A 17359-nucleotide genomic window follows, 5' to 3' on the forward strand; every position below is an offset into this window, starting at 1 on the left:
GCAAGCAGAATTCAAATGTGAGTTTTGAGTAGGACTGAGCATCCCTCAAAGTAGTGCAATATCAAGATTAGAAGCATTAGCACCGAAAAGGATTTTCCAAATGCGTTGTTGCAGTTAGTAGGATTTTGCTGAGGGCAGAGCTACACCAACACCAATCTTCTTTCCTAACCTGATCCTTAGTTACAAGGTCTTTGCTCAGCGCATTTAATAAATCTCTCCAGGACAAGACACTGAGAATATGACTTCTGCTCAGCACAGGGGTGTGTGGCTGGAGCAGCAGTCTGCAATCCATGGAGTGAGGGAACTGCAAGTGGCTCATGAACACGGGAAAGTAACAAATCACATTCAGCTGACACCAAAAATCTCCTGCAGTTGCCATTTCACCAGATTGCTCACAGCAACTCGCAAAATGTTGATCTTGCCTTTTTTCAAGGCACTGCATTGGGCTTTTTATGCAAATTCATATTCTTGTCAACTTATATTTTTGAAGTTGTGTTCCAGCTAAAATCCATTTGCTGATGTGCAATGTATTTTTAACTTTGAGGGACCTCAGTTAAAAACAAAAATGGTATTGGAAATTGTTTCTTTAACTGCTAAGGAAATGAAAAAAACAATTGGTTGCACAGCCTTGAATGGAAACAACAGGACAAAAAAGGGGGAATGAGTCCTGCAGCCGAATGGAAAGCATTTGGAATTTAATGTTTATTGTAAGTGCTCAGAGGCAAATACTGCCTATTCCTAGGGAAAATATATGCCAGGCATTTCCAGTATTTATGGGCGACATTTATTCAGAAATAAGATTTTGGTGCTTTTAAGGTAGATGCTGATCTTAAAATAATTCAGTTTAATTATTCAAACTCAAGACAGTGTTTGCATTAGCATCTACCTAAGCAGACACTCAAATCTCACACAAGTGAAACGATAACATCTTCCACTTCCTCCTCCTTAGAACAAAAAAAAAAAAAAAAAAGCAATAAAGGAGAAAAAACTTGAAAGAACCTGCTGAGATAGGGGCTTTAAGAATAATTTTTCCAGACTTTTCTTTTTTTTCTGAAACAGCAACAGTTGCGGTGACCCTTAGAATAAACCACGGCGGTGACTCAGCTGCACAAACAGCTGTAAACAGCAGGGATCAGATTTATTTCACATCTCTGCACATTGCTCTGTGGGACAAATCCTCTGTAAAACATCACTTAGAACTACTGTTAATAAACACCCATCATTTTGTGCTTTCAGTAGAGGCCTCGTTCAAGAAATAGCTGAGACCACGGCTGTGATGTGACTGCACCCAGCAGCCTTAGGAAAATTAAGGTTCCCAAGGGGATTGCTTTGTTTTACAAGCATTAGATGTGCCCTACAAGGAAACTCATGTGGAAATAGGATGTGGTGGAGAGAGCTAAAATAAAGAGGAGATCAGGGTGGCTGGGACCAACCAGTGCATCCCCAAGCTTTGATCTGATTTAGGAATAAAATTGACTGTCAGGAAGGGTCTGGTTCATGCAGCTTTGGAAATGCAAACTAGGTTTTGGAGCCAGGAATGCTGTGAATGTGGCAGCATTTTCAAGCCTGGATTACTTGTGCTGCTAGATTACTAAAAGTGAGGAATTTAAGAGTTTCCCTGCGCTGGATGGGTTGAAGGTGGAACAGGGGTTAGTGGTCACATTTCTCGGGGACCAAAGAAGAAGCTTCTGTGGTTGTGAACAGGGACTGGTGTGTGAGAGCTGTGTTTGGGCAGCTATTGAAAGGAAAGCAGAAAGGGATGCACTGAAAGCCACATTAAAAGGCAGAAATAGCTTTGCAGCAGGGTCAAGTGGGAAAAAAAAAAAAAAAAAAAAAAAAAAAGGCTCCATGATTGTTGAAGTCAAGAGCAGCAAATATGAATTAGTCTGGTTTCCTTGATCTCACTGAGCTGCCTCTTTTCTCTGTGGAAAGCCGCTATGCTGCTTTTAAACAGAGGTAGGAAGGCAAGGGCATGTGGAAATTGGGTGACTTTCATTGAGAAGCGCTGTGATGGCAGCTGTTTCCTGGGCTGCCTGCTCTCCTGATGGCTTTGCTACATCTTAATTGGGTACAAAACCATCAGGGTCAAGCAAATGAGCGAACCAAGGGAACAGATACACCCGTTCCTACATGAGTGCCTGTTGTCAGGCGCCCATTAAAGTCAACAGGACATTTGCTTTGTCATCTGCAGAAGTCTTGACTAGCAGTGGTAATTGCATCTGGGGATTTGTTTAATTAACTAAGCAGATTAGTGGCAGAGGTCTGCAGCAGAAAGCTGTTGCTTGACCTTGACAAACGAGAGGTGCAGTAAGGGCTTCTGCACAGGTGAGACGGGGGCTGAATAGTTTGTGGGCTTCTCGAGAACATCACTGATGGCCCTGCAGGACCAACTGAGGTCCAACGTTTGTAATTCTCTGAAGAAAGCCAGGTGGCCATACTGATGTGTAAGCCTGCCTCTCCATTTTTGACACTGGTGCAATTAAAAGCTTGAAATCTTAGTTCAAACTGGAGCGCTTTCCAGCCATTTCCAATATGTTGTAGGGGAAATAACCAAAGGAGAAAGGATCCAGAGGGATTCTGGCCTGGAATAAATTCTGGCTTAATAAAATACACAACAAGAAGCAACATTAAAGGAAAAGTGATTGCCACTGTAAAACTGAGTGCTCAGGATTTAGCAGGTAACAGATTTCATGTTGCCTGTGCAAACTTTATTCCACTGTCTTCCCCCCAGTAAGAGTTTTTGATTGCAATGCTGTGTATTCTTTTTTTTCTACAATCCTAAAGTCTCTCACATGGAGGAAATTTGATTTTTTTTTTTTAATTGCATAATATTAAACTGTAATCTATCGTTGATGTGAATTCCTGCCAAGCAGCCTGGATGACAAATGCTGAGAACTCAAAAGCAGCTGTGTAACGTCTGTGACACTCAGACTGCAAAGGTCTGTGTGCTGTTCAATTTTCTTTGGACACAGCAGAAAAGGGTAAGCAGGATTTGCAATATATGGCACAGTATGCCTGGTATTATGATGAGAGAATGGGCTAGTTATAGACGGGGGCTTACTGAAATGATGGTTTTCAAGAAAGAAGTCTGCAAAGGACAAAAACATGGCACTGCATCTTGATATTTCATCAGTCTCTGCATTATACTGGAATAATAAGTGAACAATTGATGAAGAATTGGTGAACAGATGATGCAGGGTGCAAAGAGGACAGAGCCAGGCTCTTTTCAGCGGTGCCCAGTGCCAGCACAAGAGGCAATGGGCACAAACTGGAACACAGAAGATTCCCCCTGACCATCAGGAAGCACTTCTTGAACACGAGTATGATTGGTACTAGTGAAACTGGGAAAGTTTCACACAATCCACGGACCAGACTCGCCCATGGGCAGGAGGAGTGGACCCAGGTGCAGTTTGCTTTGCTGAAGCAGCGGATTTCAGCTCTTGGACCAGATGATCTTGGAGGTCTTTTCCAACCTTAATGATTCTGTTCCCCACCCACTGGGGAACTGCTGTTCATCACAGGATTTGCTGGTTGGAAGCCAGGTAGTTTCTGCGTGCCTGTTGGATGCATTATGTTATCCAGGATGTGCATGCACGTGTGTATGACACATACTAAATTGCAGACATGCACAGTTGCAATAAAATGATTCTATAATGTTTATATTACCTGTGCATTTATATGTATCTTGTTAGTTATCACGGAGAATTAGTAGAATCTGAGAAGTGACTGCTTTTCCAGAAAAAGATGAATAAAGAAGAAGCAGAAGCTATTTGGAGGTTAGTAGATCTGAAGTCAGTGGGTGGCATTAGGGGGTCCCGAAGTCACAAATGGCTCTCAGGGCTGGGTAGAAGCGCTTGGATCCGGAGCAATGTCTCTGACATGAAAGAATAAGAGCACACGATAATCCCACTGCCAAGGCGAAGAATCCTGCCTTGGATCTGTGGAGAAAGCAGCTGGGAAAACCAGGGGCAGGAAAAGTGGTGGGGATGTAGGTCCCTACTGCGTGCCTTCCACCGCGACATTTCAGCGCAGATCGCATCCTCGTGCCACTGCAAGAGTAGGCCAGGCCCGGGGAGGGCAAATCCTTCAGGCCTTGCTTCAGACCGGAGCTGTTTGATGTTCAACTGGAAGGAAAAAAAAAAATAGTTAAAAAGAAGACCGAATGACCCCACCCACCCTTGTGCCATGTGAGACTGTGCCACGGAATATTTTTAGGATTTTAAAATTTCATGTTTTGCGCATTCTGCTTTTGTGTGGAGAAGAGAGGGAGATAGAAGAGATTGCTTTCTTAGGCTTGCATTCCCCTGTGCCTCTAGCAAGTCCCTTCCCACCCCTTAAATCGCAGAATCACAGAATAATGGTGGTTGCCTCCAAAAATCTCGAGTCCAACTCCCTGCTCTGAGCAGGCCCAATTATATGGGATTGCTCAGGGCCATATTCAGCTGAGTTTTGCAGGTCAGAGGTCCTACAAGCACTCTGATCCCTGCTTCAGCATGCACTGTGAAAAATCCATTTCCCTATAAAATGGAGAGTCTCAGAAATACTGGCTTTGGACCACATTTAAATATTCATATGGCCACAGTGTTCTTTTGTTCTGCCTCCTGGTTTTGAGCCAGAAAGGAGCATTCATTTCACAGTCCTAAGCCTTTTCACTCCATTTCATCAAAAAAAAAAAAAAAAAAAAAAGGAAGGAGAAGGAGGAGGAGAAGGAGGAGGAGGAGGAGGAGGAGGAGGAGGAGGAGGAGGAGGAGGAGGAGAAGGAGACACATATATATACATATATAGGCATCTGCAAGAATAACTGTCCCTTTCTAAGTGGTTTTCACAGAGCATCTACTGCACATTGCCAGCACTTGGGTTTCGGGGTAGAGATGCCCGCTTTACTGATGGAAGAGCCAGCTCAACCACAGGTTTTGCCATGGATCTGAGACTACCTTTTGGAAGTTTCTTTCGAGGGCATTCTTCTGCTGCTCAGCTCTGCCTCCCGGTGGTCTGTTGCTCTGAGTTGGAAGAACAAAATGACACCTGCGTTCCTCTACATGGGAAATAACCACGTCAATGGCTATTGACCCAGAGGGCTTGAACAGAGGTAGTTCAAGTTGAGTTCAAGTTCAACTGGAACCACATTCTCATCCCAGGCTGAAACCCTCTGCTTGGACTATGTGTCCTGTGGCATTTTTGGCTCCCTCTGAGAACGAGGGCACATGGGACATTTCTTGGCAGGAACACCATGCGGTGGTGAGGAGGCAGGTCCTTGCAAAACAAGAGCTCCCTGAGGTGCTGCTGAACCATCCCCAACCTCAAATTACCCCTCAAATTTGGGCCGAGGGGTAAAATCTTTAGCTGGAAATATTTTATTTATTTATTTATTTGAAAAGGCATTTTTTAGGAGGCTGGACATGGAAGGGCATTGCTCTGTGATCGTATGGCATAGCAAAATCCACACTGGTACCAGTAGCAAATCCAAGTGATATTTTCCTGCACAAGATATAAGTGGGTGATGTGAAGACTGGGAGGGCTCTGGGTACAAGTGTAGTGCAAATACGATGCATATCTTTTGCTCATGTGAACTTGTCCTAACAGATAAAAAGGAACACATCGCTTGCTGTTTTTATCTGCATTGCTGGCCTTTGTAGCTATCTTTTTTTTTTTCTAGGATGTGAAAAATTAGCCATCTATTCAGATAGAGTTGGTCTTGAACTGCTTTCAGCATTTGTTAGACACAAGCCCCCGGAGAGAAAGAGCTCACAGCTGTCAAATTCAGCTGCTAATGCAGCTGGTAACCAAGGAGGCTGCGGGTCACCTCCTGGAAACGTTTGGGTGGCGAGAAACAAACAAAAGTCCCACCTGTCCTCAGAAATAAGGCAGTGCAGCAGCTCTCCTACATTACCCATGTAATTTACAGTCTCCAAATATTATCTGGGGGATAGTTTTGAGCAGGTGTAGAGTCATCGTGGACTCCTTGAATGCTGGCTAGAATGGCCCTGCGGAGGCCAATCTCCCCCGTGCCTCAGAGGAGGTGGAGAGAGAGCAGAGTTGTGGCAAAACTCAGAGTGAAACTGCAGAAGGAGAGGAAAAAGCTAATTTTAAACAAGACAGATTGAAGTTGCTTGCCCGTTCTTGGACACTTGGAAGCTCCTAGACACATCTGCCCGAACAATCTGGCCAGGGTTCCTTGTGGTGACAGGGAGGATTAGGAACAAAGCTCCCAAGTTCAGCCCCCTGATGCTGCAGGGCTGTTACTTGTACAACTCAACCCAACCCTGAGGCTTTCTCAGGAAGAGGGAGAAGTCACACCGCTGGTTCTCCAGCACCAGCGTGCACCCAGCTCTCCCCCCGACGCCTGCCAGCTGCCAGTTCCTGGCGTTATCTGCAGCCTTTCCTGGCTTTCACAGCTGCTCGCAGCCTCTTGACTTGCTGCGTATCCACCACCCGCCTCCTGCTTCCTGCTCTGCTCTTTCTTCTGGTGCTCCCACATCTGGGCTCCCTTACCCTACCCACCACTGTCATGTTTCCTTTGCAAATCCCTGCAGAGCTGGAAGGCTTTACTGGCTGTCACTGAGGAAGGCAGCTCTCCTCTTCAATAAAGTCAGAGACACAAAAATTAGCACATCAGCCCAGCTGACCTGGGGGAACATACACAAAATGGAGAGTCTGTATAGGGTCAGCAGCCAGCTCCCCTCTGCTCTATCTAGCACTTGGTGCTTGCAGGGGAGGGAGAAATTAAGGTTGGCAGGGTAGGGAAGCAGCCCATGCTTCTCTTGGCTTTTTCTCTGTGCTCCCTGCAAGGGGACGTTGCCTGCTGTAGTAACAGCACTGCAAGGAAGCAGACAAGTGAGATGGAGAGCTCAATTCAGCCCCAGCATCACTCCAAAGGATGCTGCAGCTGCTTCTGCAATGATAATGCACTCAGAGCAGGGTTGCTGCAGCCTTTCTGCTTTCTCTTGTGGAAGAAAACTCATGACTGTGTTGAGTTGTATCACTGCACTGATGAAATGTTGTGTTAACAGAAAGCTATTTTGTTGTGCTCGAAGTTTTGATGATCCCATAACAAAAATCCCCTTACCTAGTGTCAAGATCTTTTTATAAGGCATATAGTGCCTGAAAATGTTCTTTTCTGAGCCAGCCAGGTGCTTTATTCCCCTGCTTGAGTGTTTCCTTGCCTCGATACTGCTACCTTCTTTTTCTGTAGTTGTGCTTCAGCTTCTTCCAGCTCTAGGGGTTGCACTTGATCTGCTCCAGCTGCACTGGTTGCATGGGCCTGGGAGGTCGGTCCAAGCAAAGAAGCAGCTTGAAGGAACCCAGCTGGTGTCCCAGAGCATTTGCAATGCCTTTAATACTGTAGCACGATCAAGGTGCCTGTTTTGGGGACAGGAACCCAGTGCTGGTCACTTAGCTGCTGGTTTGCACTACCTGGAGGGTTGCACAGCCACTCTGCTCATCCCTGCTTCTTCCCTGCACGGGGCTGATTAGAGACAGGCTCTCATCCTTAGTCTTCTTCCAGGTTAGTTCTTTTGGTTTGGCTGGCCTCTGTTTTTGCTGTCCTCCCTCCCCAGTCTGCCTCTCCTTTTTTTTTTTTTAAAGACAAGTAAAATCAGGCTGTTATGGAGGGAAGCTGTGCCCAGAAGGCAAAATGCTTCAATAGCAGGAAAAAAAAAAAAAAAAAAAGGAGAAAAAAAATACTGTTCTCTTTAGCCTGGCAGTAACCAGGAAGAGCTGTAAGTCTCCTGGGAGGTCTTGTTACTGAAGATCAAAGAGGCTCAGAGGAGGCTTGCCTGCTTTGGAAAAAATGTCAGGAAGCTCTTAGCTCCATCCACAAGCTGTTTCCCATCCAGTAACTCAGCCAATAAAACATCTTGTGAGCCTCTTTTAAAGCTGTGAACTGAAAAGAGCAGAGTATGAAGTAGGATTTTTGTGGCCCCGTGTATATTTCCAAAATATGCTTGTACTGTTTATGGAGGCTCAGCATGAAATTTTAATGCGGAGAGCGGATGATATGAAAGACAAGGTGGGGACACTCCTGGCCTGGATGGAAACTGTTGAACTCACTCTGCAGCTGGGGAGCTAGGGTTCTTGCAGAGCCGAGGAAGAGGCATCCTCTGAAGCACTCCGTGAAGCTGCAAGCACAGACATTCGTAGCTGTTACTCACAGGTGAGCTACAAAAACCCGAGCAGAGAGCCATAAACCACAACCAGCTCATGTCATTTATCAGGAGATGGAGCTAATAGGCCTGGCCACTACTGCGAAGCAAACCAAGTCAGGATTTCCCAGGCACGCAGGTGCTTTATTTCTTTTTCAGCATAATTCTGCAATAAACGCTCTCTCCCCTAGGCATTAGTGGCTGATGACAGGACAGAAGTGTAATTGCATAGTTAAGATGTAGCTTTTTCTGCAGCTAATGCTTGCTTTCCCCCAGAAATGATACAGGCAAGAACATTTACACGTGGTCCTTCTCACATCTTCTGAAAATCAGGGAAGACTTAAAACATTTTCTGTGCAGAAAACATAATAATGTGCTTGCGATTTATATTCAGAGCATCGGTGCTTTCTTCTGAGTGAGGCAGCAAAGAGCAGGTGGACCAAGTATCCATCAGCCCGCTCGTGTGCTCAGCGGTGTGCTTCTGGCTGTGTTTGTGATGCGCGGCAGTCGCTGCATCTCCGCAGTCAAAATATTTGGCTTTGTTTGTAGATGCTGAAAACAGCTCTGAAACTTCTCTTCCCAAGTGGCTGGGTTTCTTCCCAGAGCAGATCAGCAAACGCTTCTCAAGGTGTTCTTAGATCTCTGTGCGTTGCAGGTTGTCCCAATCCATCAGGTTGCTGAAAGTCACTCTGTGGCAGCAGCAGGCCCTTGGGGTGAGTTTCCAGAGAAATGCTGCCAGCGTGCTGCCCCTCTCGCCAGGCAGCTGGGGCCATAAATCCAGAACGTCTTGGCTGCAGTGAGGTGTGGGACAGAGAGTGGAGATCATCTCCAAAGCTGAAATCACCCAGCCCATGCTCTGGTGACCAGCTGTGTGAGCACATCACAGGTGTGCCTGTGCCATGCTGGGGGCACTGGATTGGAAATGGGGTGAGGGTCCATCTCCATCACATCATCAGGGAAGGCAACGATGGGGATAAGGAGCACTTGGGAGGTAGGAATGTGATCAGTAAGAGCAAATCCCTTCTCACCACACCAGAGGAACGTGTCCCAAAAGGACCAGGACACTGTGGTGCCCGTGGGCAGCAGCTGCTGCTTTGGAGGAAGCCCCAGTGCTGCCTTGTGGTAGGGCTTCTGAAAAAGCAAGATGGCTTTTATTCTGAAGCAGGTAGGCTTTTCTGTTTCATAGCTTTAATTTATGACTAATGCCTTTTCCTCAAACTGTGAGAGCAGCACAAGGCTCCAGGAGCTGACTCTCAACAGACTGGAGATGCAGCTCAGCATGGAGAAATGAAGGGCTGTACGTGGGCAGGAGTCAGCGCAAGCCTGACCTGGGCTTGGAGAGCCCCTGGAGGCACCTGAGCCACAATCTTGAGCCAAACAGGAGGCGACTGTGCTGCTGTGGGGAAGGTAAGCCTCAGACTGGGCTGTTCCACAGGCAGTCATCCCGCTTGCATGGTGCAGTTGGCTTTGCAGGGGGCTGCAGAGCTGTGTCTGAGCGGGGGGACCTGCTGGAGACAGCCCAGGGAAAGCACAAGGAGGTTTCCAGGGCTGAGGCCAGGAAACGTAGGCTGTGATGGAAAGCCAAAAGACTTTGCTCTCCAGTTTTATTTAACCGATCTTGGAGCTGCCTGCTCTGTCACCAGCACAGCTGGGCTTGCAGTCTGCCCTGAAGGCTGCACACTGGTGATAAGCATTAAATATTTTAACATATCATACTAATGAAAATGATGACTGCGTGCCCTAAAGATAACAGTGGTCGAGCTGTCACTCACAGCATTTTAGGTATGAACAGATACATTTTCCCCTGCAGCAGTTTTCCTCCGTGCGAACAGCGCCGTTATTAAAGTTTGCACAGAGAGCGTTTTAGCAGCTCATTAAACACAGCTGCATATTTTGAACAGCACCAGAGCCATTCACTTAGTAATTAACTAAATGTATATTAAGACTTTTTAACTAATGTTGCTTTTCTTACACAAGTGGTTCCCACTCATCTCATTTGACAGTGGCTCTCGGGGGGTGGCGTGGCAGGGAGGATGCGCTGCCACCAGGGCTGGGGGCCGCGGCACAGCCCTGCCAGGCTTTGCATCGAGGTGTCAGGTCCTCCTCCGAAGCAGCTGTCCACCTCCACGACGGATTTGTCAGCCTCCCCCTTCCTGGCTCAGTCCCACTGCTTCCAAACTCCCTTCCCTCAAGGGTGGTATTGGGGTTGTTTGGATTTCAAGTGGTCCCTCTGGTGCAAATCTGCAGAAATCTGCAGCAGGTTCAGGGAGTGGCAGAGTTTGCATCCTTGCCCTTTGTATTAAAAAATAAATAAATAAAAATTCAGCGTTATCTGCAGAGCAGTCGCCATGCATCAAACTCACAGTTTCAGTGCTGGGGACAGGGTTTTGTTTCTCCTAGCAAGCGACATGACTTAGAGCATCCACTGTAAAAAGCTGGGTACTTTATTACAACACAATGTCCAATGTTCCTAAGGATATTTAGGATATTCCCCAAATATAAAATGGATCCCACCACACCCCAGGACAGAACTGAGTATGGTAATACGAATGCAGCATTTAGCAGCTTCCCTGTGTGTTACTTTGTAACAAAAGTCTTTTTTTTTTCCTTACGATGCTTGCACTGTTCCTTCCAGGTCATGATTTTCCCTCTGTTTTTCTGGGTTTTCATCAGCCTTAAAAACATTTTGCCAGTCCTGCATGGGAGGCCTATAAATTAAAATCTCCTTGTGTACCTGTTATAGATCAACACCTGCCCCTCTCACAGTGTCTGGAGCAGGTTTTTACTAGCAGCTTGGAGAACTCATTTTTCAACTTCTTAATTTCTCCTGGCTGGTCTTGATGATTAAACCTGTCTTAAAAATGCATTCTGTGCAGGATAAATTTAAACAGAGAAACAGCTTAACCTCTCAGCAGCCTTTTTTATTATTATTATTGTTTGATGTCATTAGCTTGTGGTGATATAGCAGAAGGTATGCTGGTTATTAATCGGGTTTGAAGCTTCTCATATATTTAGGCAACCCTTCGAGTCTTTCAGGTTTTGTTCTAAGTCTCCAGCATCAGCCTATTTTTGTGTTCATCATTTTCTGTACTACAGTGGGTGTCTGGGACTGTCTCATTCACAGGAGGCAAAGGAAGATTCTCAAAACAATTTCTGATATGGTTTTCACTGATGGACAACAGGGTTGGGGCATCTCGTTCCTGCTAAGGCCTTTGAGATCTCCATAATCAATCCTGATCTCCATCTCCTGGTGATGTTTGTCAAGGAAAGACTTGGTCTAAGGGTTTATCCTCTCCTACCCTGGCAGAGAATGGGTATTCTTCCATGTGCCTTCCATTCACACACTGAAGGCAATGTATCAGGCAAATTAAAATAAAATAAAATAAAATAAAATAATAAAAAGCTCCAACTTCCCAAGAGGAAAAGGCCCTCAGTGATCTCCCTTGGCACAGCACTGCTAGTATCTCAAGCCAAGTGCTCTGCTTCATATCCCTGCAAGGGTGTGTATGATATCAACATTTTCTCAATGGCCATTCAAAAAAAAAAAAAAAAAAAAAAAAAAAGGAATAAAAAAAAAAAGACCAAAATTACTCTGAGCTGAGTGGCTCAGCTGAGTTTTACCTGGAAATGGGAACAACTCTGTGTTATCTTCTGGAGCATGACCACACAACCTGGGAAACCAATCTTGGTTGATTTCCTCGGATGCTGCCCCAGCCTTGAAGTCAGCCAGTCTTGTATGTTCAACCATCAACTCCAACAGATTTCTGAGGGTAGCACTTCTTCTCAGCCAGCTCTCGGTCAGCTTTTCTAGCCAACTTGAAGTCCAGCTGCCTGGAAGAAAGTATTAATTTACATGCTGCAACTCCTACTCCCAGCTCCAACTTGGGTGCTGCTGATTTCGCTCTCCATGGCCTGCCTCTCTGGGTGCTGCACAGCCAGTACTCGCTTTGCTGCTTGGTTGTTCTCTGGGAGGTTTCAGGAGCATGTTTCATGTCCTGTGAACACTGAACTGTGGTTTGTGTCCCGTGAGCACCAAACCCTGCACTTTGGAAGAGAGCTGGGCAGGTAGGGGTCCCCTAGGGACACTGCTGTCTGGGTTTTTATCTATGTTAAAGCTACAGGGAGCTTTGTGCAACGTGAATGTGAGCAGATGCTGCAAACATCCTTGCTGTGGCACCTGAAACCACTCACATGAGAGCTTGAGAGCTGTGCCCTCAGGAGGTCCTGCTGGTGTTACTTCATCTGCCTGGACATCATCATCCACAGCTAGGCGAGCCTCACCTCAGCCCTCAGTCCTTCATCAGTGGGTTGGGCTGCTCGTAGGTCAGCATCTGTCACACGAAAAGCAGAGGAGAAGGAAAGGGCTTGACTTCAAGACAATCTAATCTCGCGTGCTTTGCTTTCTTCTCCTTAAGCATGCTGTCACGGGCTGCTGCTGCAATCGTCATCTGCAGCTGGAATATTCCAACTGCTTCTTTTGAAGGCTGCCAAGCAAGCAGAAAATCAAAATATGCATCGCACATGTGAAGATCCTAGTTTTCAGTTTTTGTACTCAGATGAAATCCGGACAGGATGGGGCTGTGAAGTTGTTCCACTGAATTCCAGTCAGTCCCTAATGCCGAGCAGTCCCAGGGAAAACAGATCACAGCACCAGCCCGAGTCCCTCCAGGAGTGCTACCTCGTCTTTTGGGTAAACCAGCACTGGAGATAAAAAATGGAAAACACAGACAAGTGGAGAGCAACAAGAAGGAGGAATATATAAGCAGGCTGTGTTGGATTTTATTTTTTTTTTGAAGTATTTCTTAGCCACGTGTCCTAGGCTGCATCCAGCTCTGATGTATGGCCCCTGTAAGTCCCGCAGGGTGAGCAGCACCTGAGCGATGGGGTGGCTGAACCCCAGAGGCAGCCCAGCACTCAGACATGCTGTTTCCATTAGTGCTTTTTCCCTGGGTGCTCCCAGGAGCAGGGGGTACAAAGGGTCCTTGGGTCCTTGCCTGCTCTGCACAGAACTGGAGGTGCTGCAGTGGGCACCGGCAGCTTTTCACACCCTCTCCTACAGCGTGAACACGCTTGCTCGCTGCGTCCAAGAGAGAGAAGGGCTTGAGATCCCCCTCCAGATGCTGGGATGTCTGAGGCAGAGAGCAGAGACCAATCTCAGAGGCATTCTGTCCAGGTTTGCTCTGTATTTCAGACCCTGGCAAGAGGCAGCACAGCTGCCCTGGCCCAGACTGTCTCCAGCAGCTCACAGGACCTGCAGTATTTTTTATCAAATTGCTGAGTGTTGCCTTAATTTTAAATTTCCTTATGCTACAACATGTTAAGGAGGGAAGAAAGAACATCTTGTCAACTCTTTTCTCTGGAAATGTAGATTAAAGAGGAGATGACAGTGTGTTTTAATTTTTTAAAAGTTCTCTCAAGCAAAATGAATATTTATTTTGTGCCTGAAAGCATCCATTTTCTGAGCCATAACTTCTAGCCTCGGTTATTCATAATCTGCCTTTCAGCCTCCTGACATTCTCTAGAGATGTCCCACTCCCTGGTAACATGTCACTTAGAAGGGATGGCTCCTACAGACTTAGGGGGGCTCCTGAAAGGGTACTTGGGGCAGTCCCCAGGACAAGGGAGCCTGGCTCCCATCGCTGCTGTGGGAAAGCAATCCCCCAGTACCAGACCCTCTTTGCTTTTGTGCTGTCAGTGGCTGCAGCAGACACGGGGGTTGACTTTCCGCTTGGCTCTTTGCTATGTTTGCTATCTCATGAATGAGCCTTTGGAGCATAAAACGAGCCGGGTGTTGCTCAGCTGAGTCATGCAGAGAGCAAGGAACCGAACGTGTGCTGCTCGGCTGCCAGATGGCAGGGCAGCCCTGGACAGCAGCCCCAGAGACGATGCCCTCAGTGTCAGAAGGTTCCCCGGCTCATGATGCATCCTAGAGCGCAGGAAAGAGGTAAAACCAAGTGACTAAGCGCAGGTTAGGTGAGAACCCTAACTGCATTTACCTGCTGGCACCGTTACCTGCATTCCCAGCACCGAGTGCTGGAGCTTTTTTTACAGCCTAAGCAAGCTGTCTGAAGGTCCTGGAGCTATTGTAAGAAATGAAACACTGCAGGTGAATAAATAATCTGTGGGTCTGGCATGCATCATTAAACCATATCAATAAAAGAAGTGCACAGAGTAAGCATCACGTTACTCGCTTTTATTTCTGTAAGTACAGAGAACAAAGACTCCAAACAGTCAAGGGAGCAATTCTGATTTAGCCCCTGCAGACGTGGTGCTGGATGGGTCACACGTGTGGTCACCGCAGCTAATCCTGAATCCTGCCAGGGCAGGCGTCCATCTCCCCTCACCATGCTGCTAGGGGGGAGCCCAGAATCGGTGCCTCGGGGCCTGGCAGGTGGGGTTTGGAGCTAGCAGCCTTCTGGTTAGCGAATGATCCATGTCAGGCAGGTGGAGCACAGTTTGCTACTGCCAGCAGTGGGAAGCAGAGCACATAAATAACGCGAAGGGTTGAACGGCTGCTTTGTTTGCTACTCCTGGACCTCTGGCTGCTGCCAAGCAGAAATCAACCGTGGTACATCTGATGCTGGGTGGCATTAGGATGTAGATCTCAATGGAAATGCATTTTTCCTTCAAAGACAGAGCAGCACTATCAAGTGAGCACTATCCTGGCTGAGAGGGGTATTTGAGCGGTCCTCTGGGCCTGCAGACTGTGTTATACATTTAGGTTTATTGCTCTGCATAACTGATAGACTCCTGCTGTGATTGCACAGCCTTCAAACCAGGTGCCTGGCAGTAGCCACCTATTTCAAGAGCCATGCAAACGATCTCCTGTCCTGCCTGCCATTCAGCGTGCCTTAATGGAGCTGGCCACAGGAAAGCCTCAATCTATTTCCAGCGCTCGCTTTGGCAGGTTATTGATGTGCAGGTTGTAACACGGTACCGTAGCAATGCCAGAGAAATGATGGCAGTAGTCACAGTACCCTTTCCACGCGCGCATAATCAGCTGCACACTGGTTTCATGTTGCTCTGCTAAGAGCCTGGCAGTGGCTTTTGGGACTCACAGATGGCATCTCCAAACAATTAAATGCCGAAGAATGTCATTGCTGAGAGACTCGTAACAGCAATACGTGGGGACGGCAGAAATGTGCAGCTACCTTCCAAATTGCCAGTCTGTTTACGACCTTTCTTTTGGCTTCATTAGCAATACCGCTGTGCAGTTGCACGTTAACTGTTATGGATGGCCAGTGCACCTGCTCCTCTCCCTGCCTGACCCTGAGCACAACCAGTAGTTGCAAGGCCCCTGCTGACTGCCTGAGTACCAAAAGTGGCAGAGTAACCGAGCAGAACAAACAGCAATTGCTCTAGATAAGTGTGTTGGTGTGATTTTGTACTGGGAAGAAGCAAAGGTTTCGCCTGGGCCACATCACACAACTTTGTTAGATGCAGCACCACCACAACTGCTCTAACTCAGTTGTGCATATCCCTGATAACGTGGACACCTGGGTCACCTCCTCACGTGGATATCCACGGGTCACCTCCTCCGTGAGTCTGAAGCTTATGCCCAACTGAGAAGAAAAGCCAAACACCCAGAAATGCTGAAGAAAACAAGGGATGGTTTAGTGATGGGACTTGGTTGATCAGGTTGATGGTTGGACTTGGTGATCTAAAGGCCTTTCCCAACCTAAATGATTATCTGATTCTACTGTTCTTTTTTTTTTTTTTTTCCCAGCATGAGGGTCTCCATGCACAGCAGAGGAGGAAATGAAACACCATGCAGACTGCAGGCAGGTGCAGAAGAGCAGCATTTGTGAAGGGAATAGCTGATTTCCCCAGCAAAGGAGTGACCACTGGGGAGATGCTGTGCCACAGTCACTCGTGCTCAGCTGAGGAGAAACATGAGGTTTTGGCAGAAACCCTAAAAACACTCTTGTACTAAAAGGCAGCAGCAATCTGGCAGGTACACCCTCGTGGATACTGCTGATGGCCTTGCTCCAGCCTCTTTAATGACACCTTCCTGAAATGGGATCCTTGATGGTGTCCATCAGCCCCCAAGACGCATAAAAACAAATTGTGGAAGTGCAGGTTTCCATGGAGAAGATATTATGCTTCCTCCTGGCAACCCTTCCCTAGGCAACACTGGGAACTGGTGGCTGTGTGTGCAGAGCAGGGCTGGCTTTGGCCCCTATTAGCGAGGAAGCTGGGAATGGATCCCTTCCACGTGCACCCAAGGAATTCACAGAATTCACAGAAGCTTGTAACTCCTCTACCAGTTTCTGGTAAACAGTTAGCAACTGTTAGCAAGTCACCAGCCTCTCCTCTGCTGAAGCTGACTCAAAGGTTTTTCTGACTCTACCAGGTCTCCACTCTCCATCGGGTTTAAAGATATTTCTTTTTGCACATCTGAAGTTCCTAGCTAGGAGGAGACAAAGCAATGGCATGTCTTTAGTTGGCATTGATGTTGCAATGGGAAAGCATACATTGGGGAATTGCTTTAAACAATAGGGATTTACAGGCAACAAGCCAGGCAAAAAAAAAAAAAAAAACACAGTGTTTGTGTTATCGGTTGTTAAAAATTACTAGTCTTGCTGAAACAAATGAGCCAGATTGAGACTTTGCTATTATTCCAAAACAGGAAAACCCTAATCGAAACCACATCTCCTCTGAAATTTCTGTCTGCTCGAATTAAAGCACGGTATTCATCCTTTGGCGGAGCAGCCAGGCTGCCCTCGAACAGCCCGTTGTCAGCTGGCCTCCCAGTGGCAGTGCTGCTCACATATTAGTGATTAATACTGGTTTAAATTAACATGTTTAACTGCTGCCAAGGCGTTTGGTTGTCACGTGTGGAAAAAAATGGACCAGATTAAGGGTGTGGATGACAGCATGCCCAGATTAGTGCAATTGTTTCCAATTCAGGTGGGTCATCCGATGCAATGGGACTTCACCCTATGCCTAGATAGCAAGGAAATATCCAGTAATAGCACTTGTTTGGGGGCAAAGTGTGTGTTTCGGGGAAACGTGGTGGGACACGGAATGATTTAACTTTTTGGAAAGCTTTTTATTGAAATGCGGGGCAGTTTTAGACAGAGGGGAATTAAAATGAATAGAATTAACGCTTTGGAGGGAGGACGTGCAGCCCCCTCACTGGGGCGCCCCCCGCCTCAAAATGGCGCCCGGCCAGGGGCGCGAGCGGGGCGCCCCCGCGGCCCGTCGGGCAACAACAT

Source organism: Aythya marila, assembly GCF_965140915.1.
Source record: "Aythya marila genome assembly, chromosome: 3".
Taxonomy (NCBI): Eukaryota; Metazoa; Chordata; class Aves; order Anseriformes; family Anatidae; genus Aythya; species Aythya marila.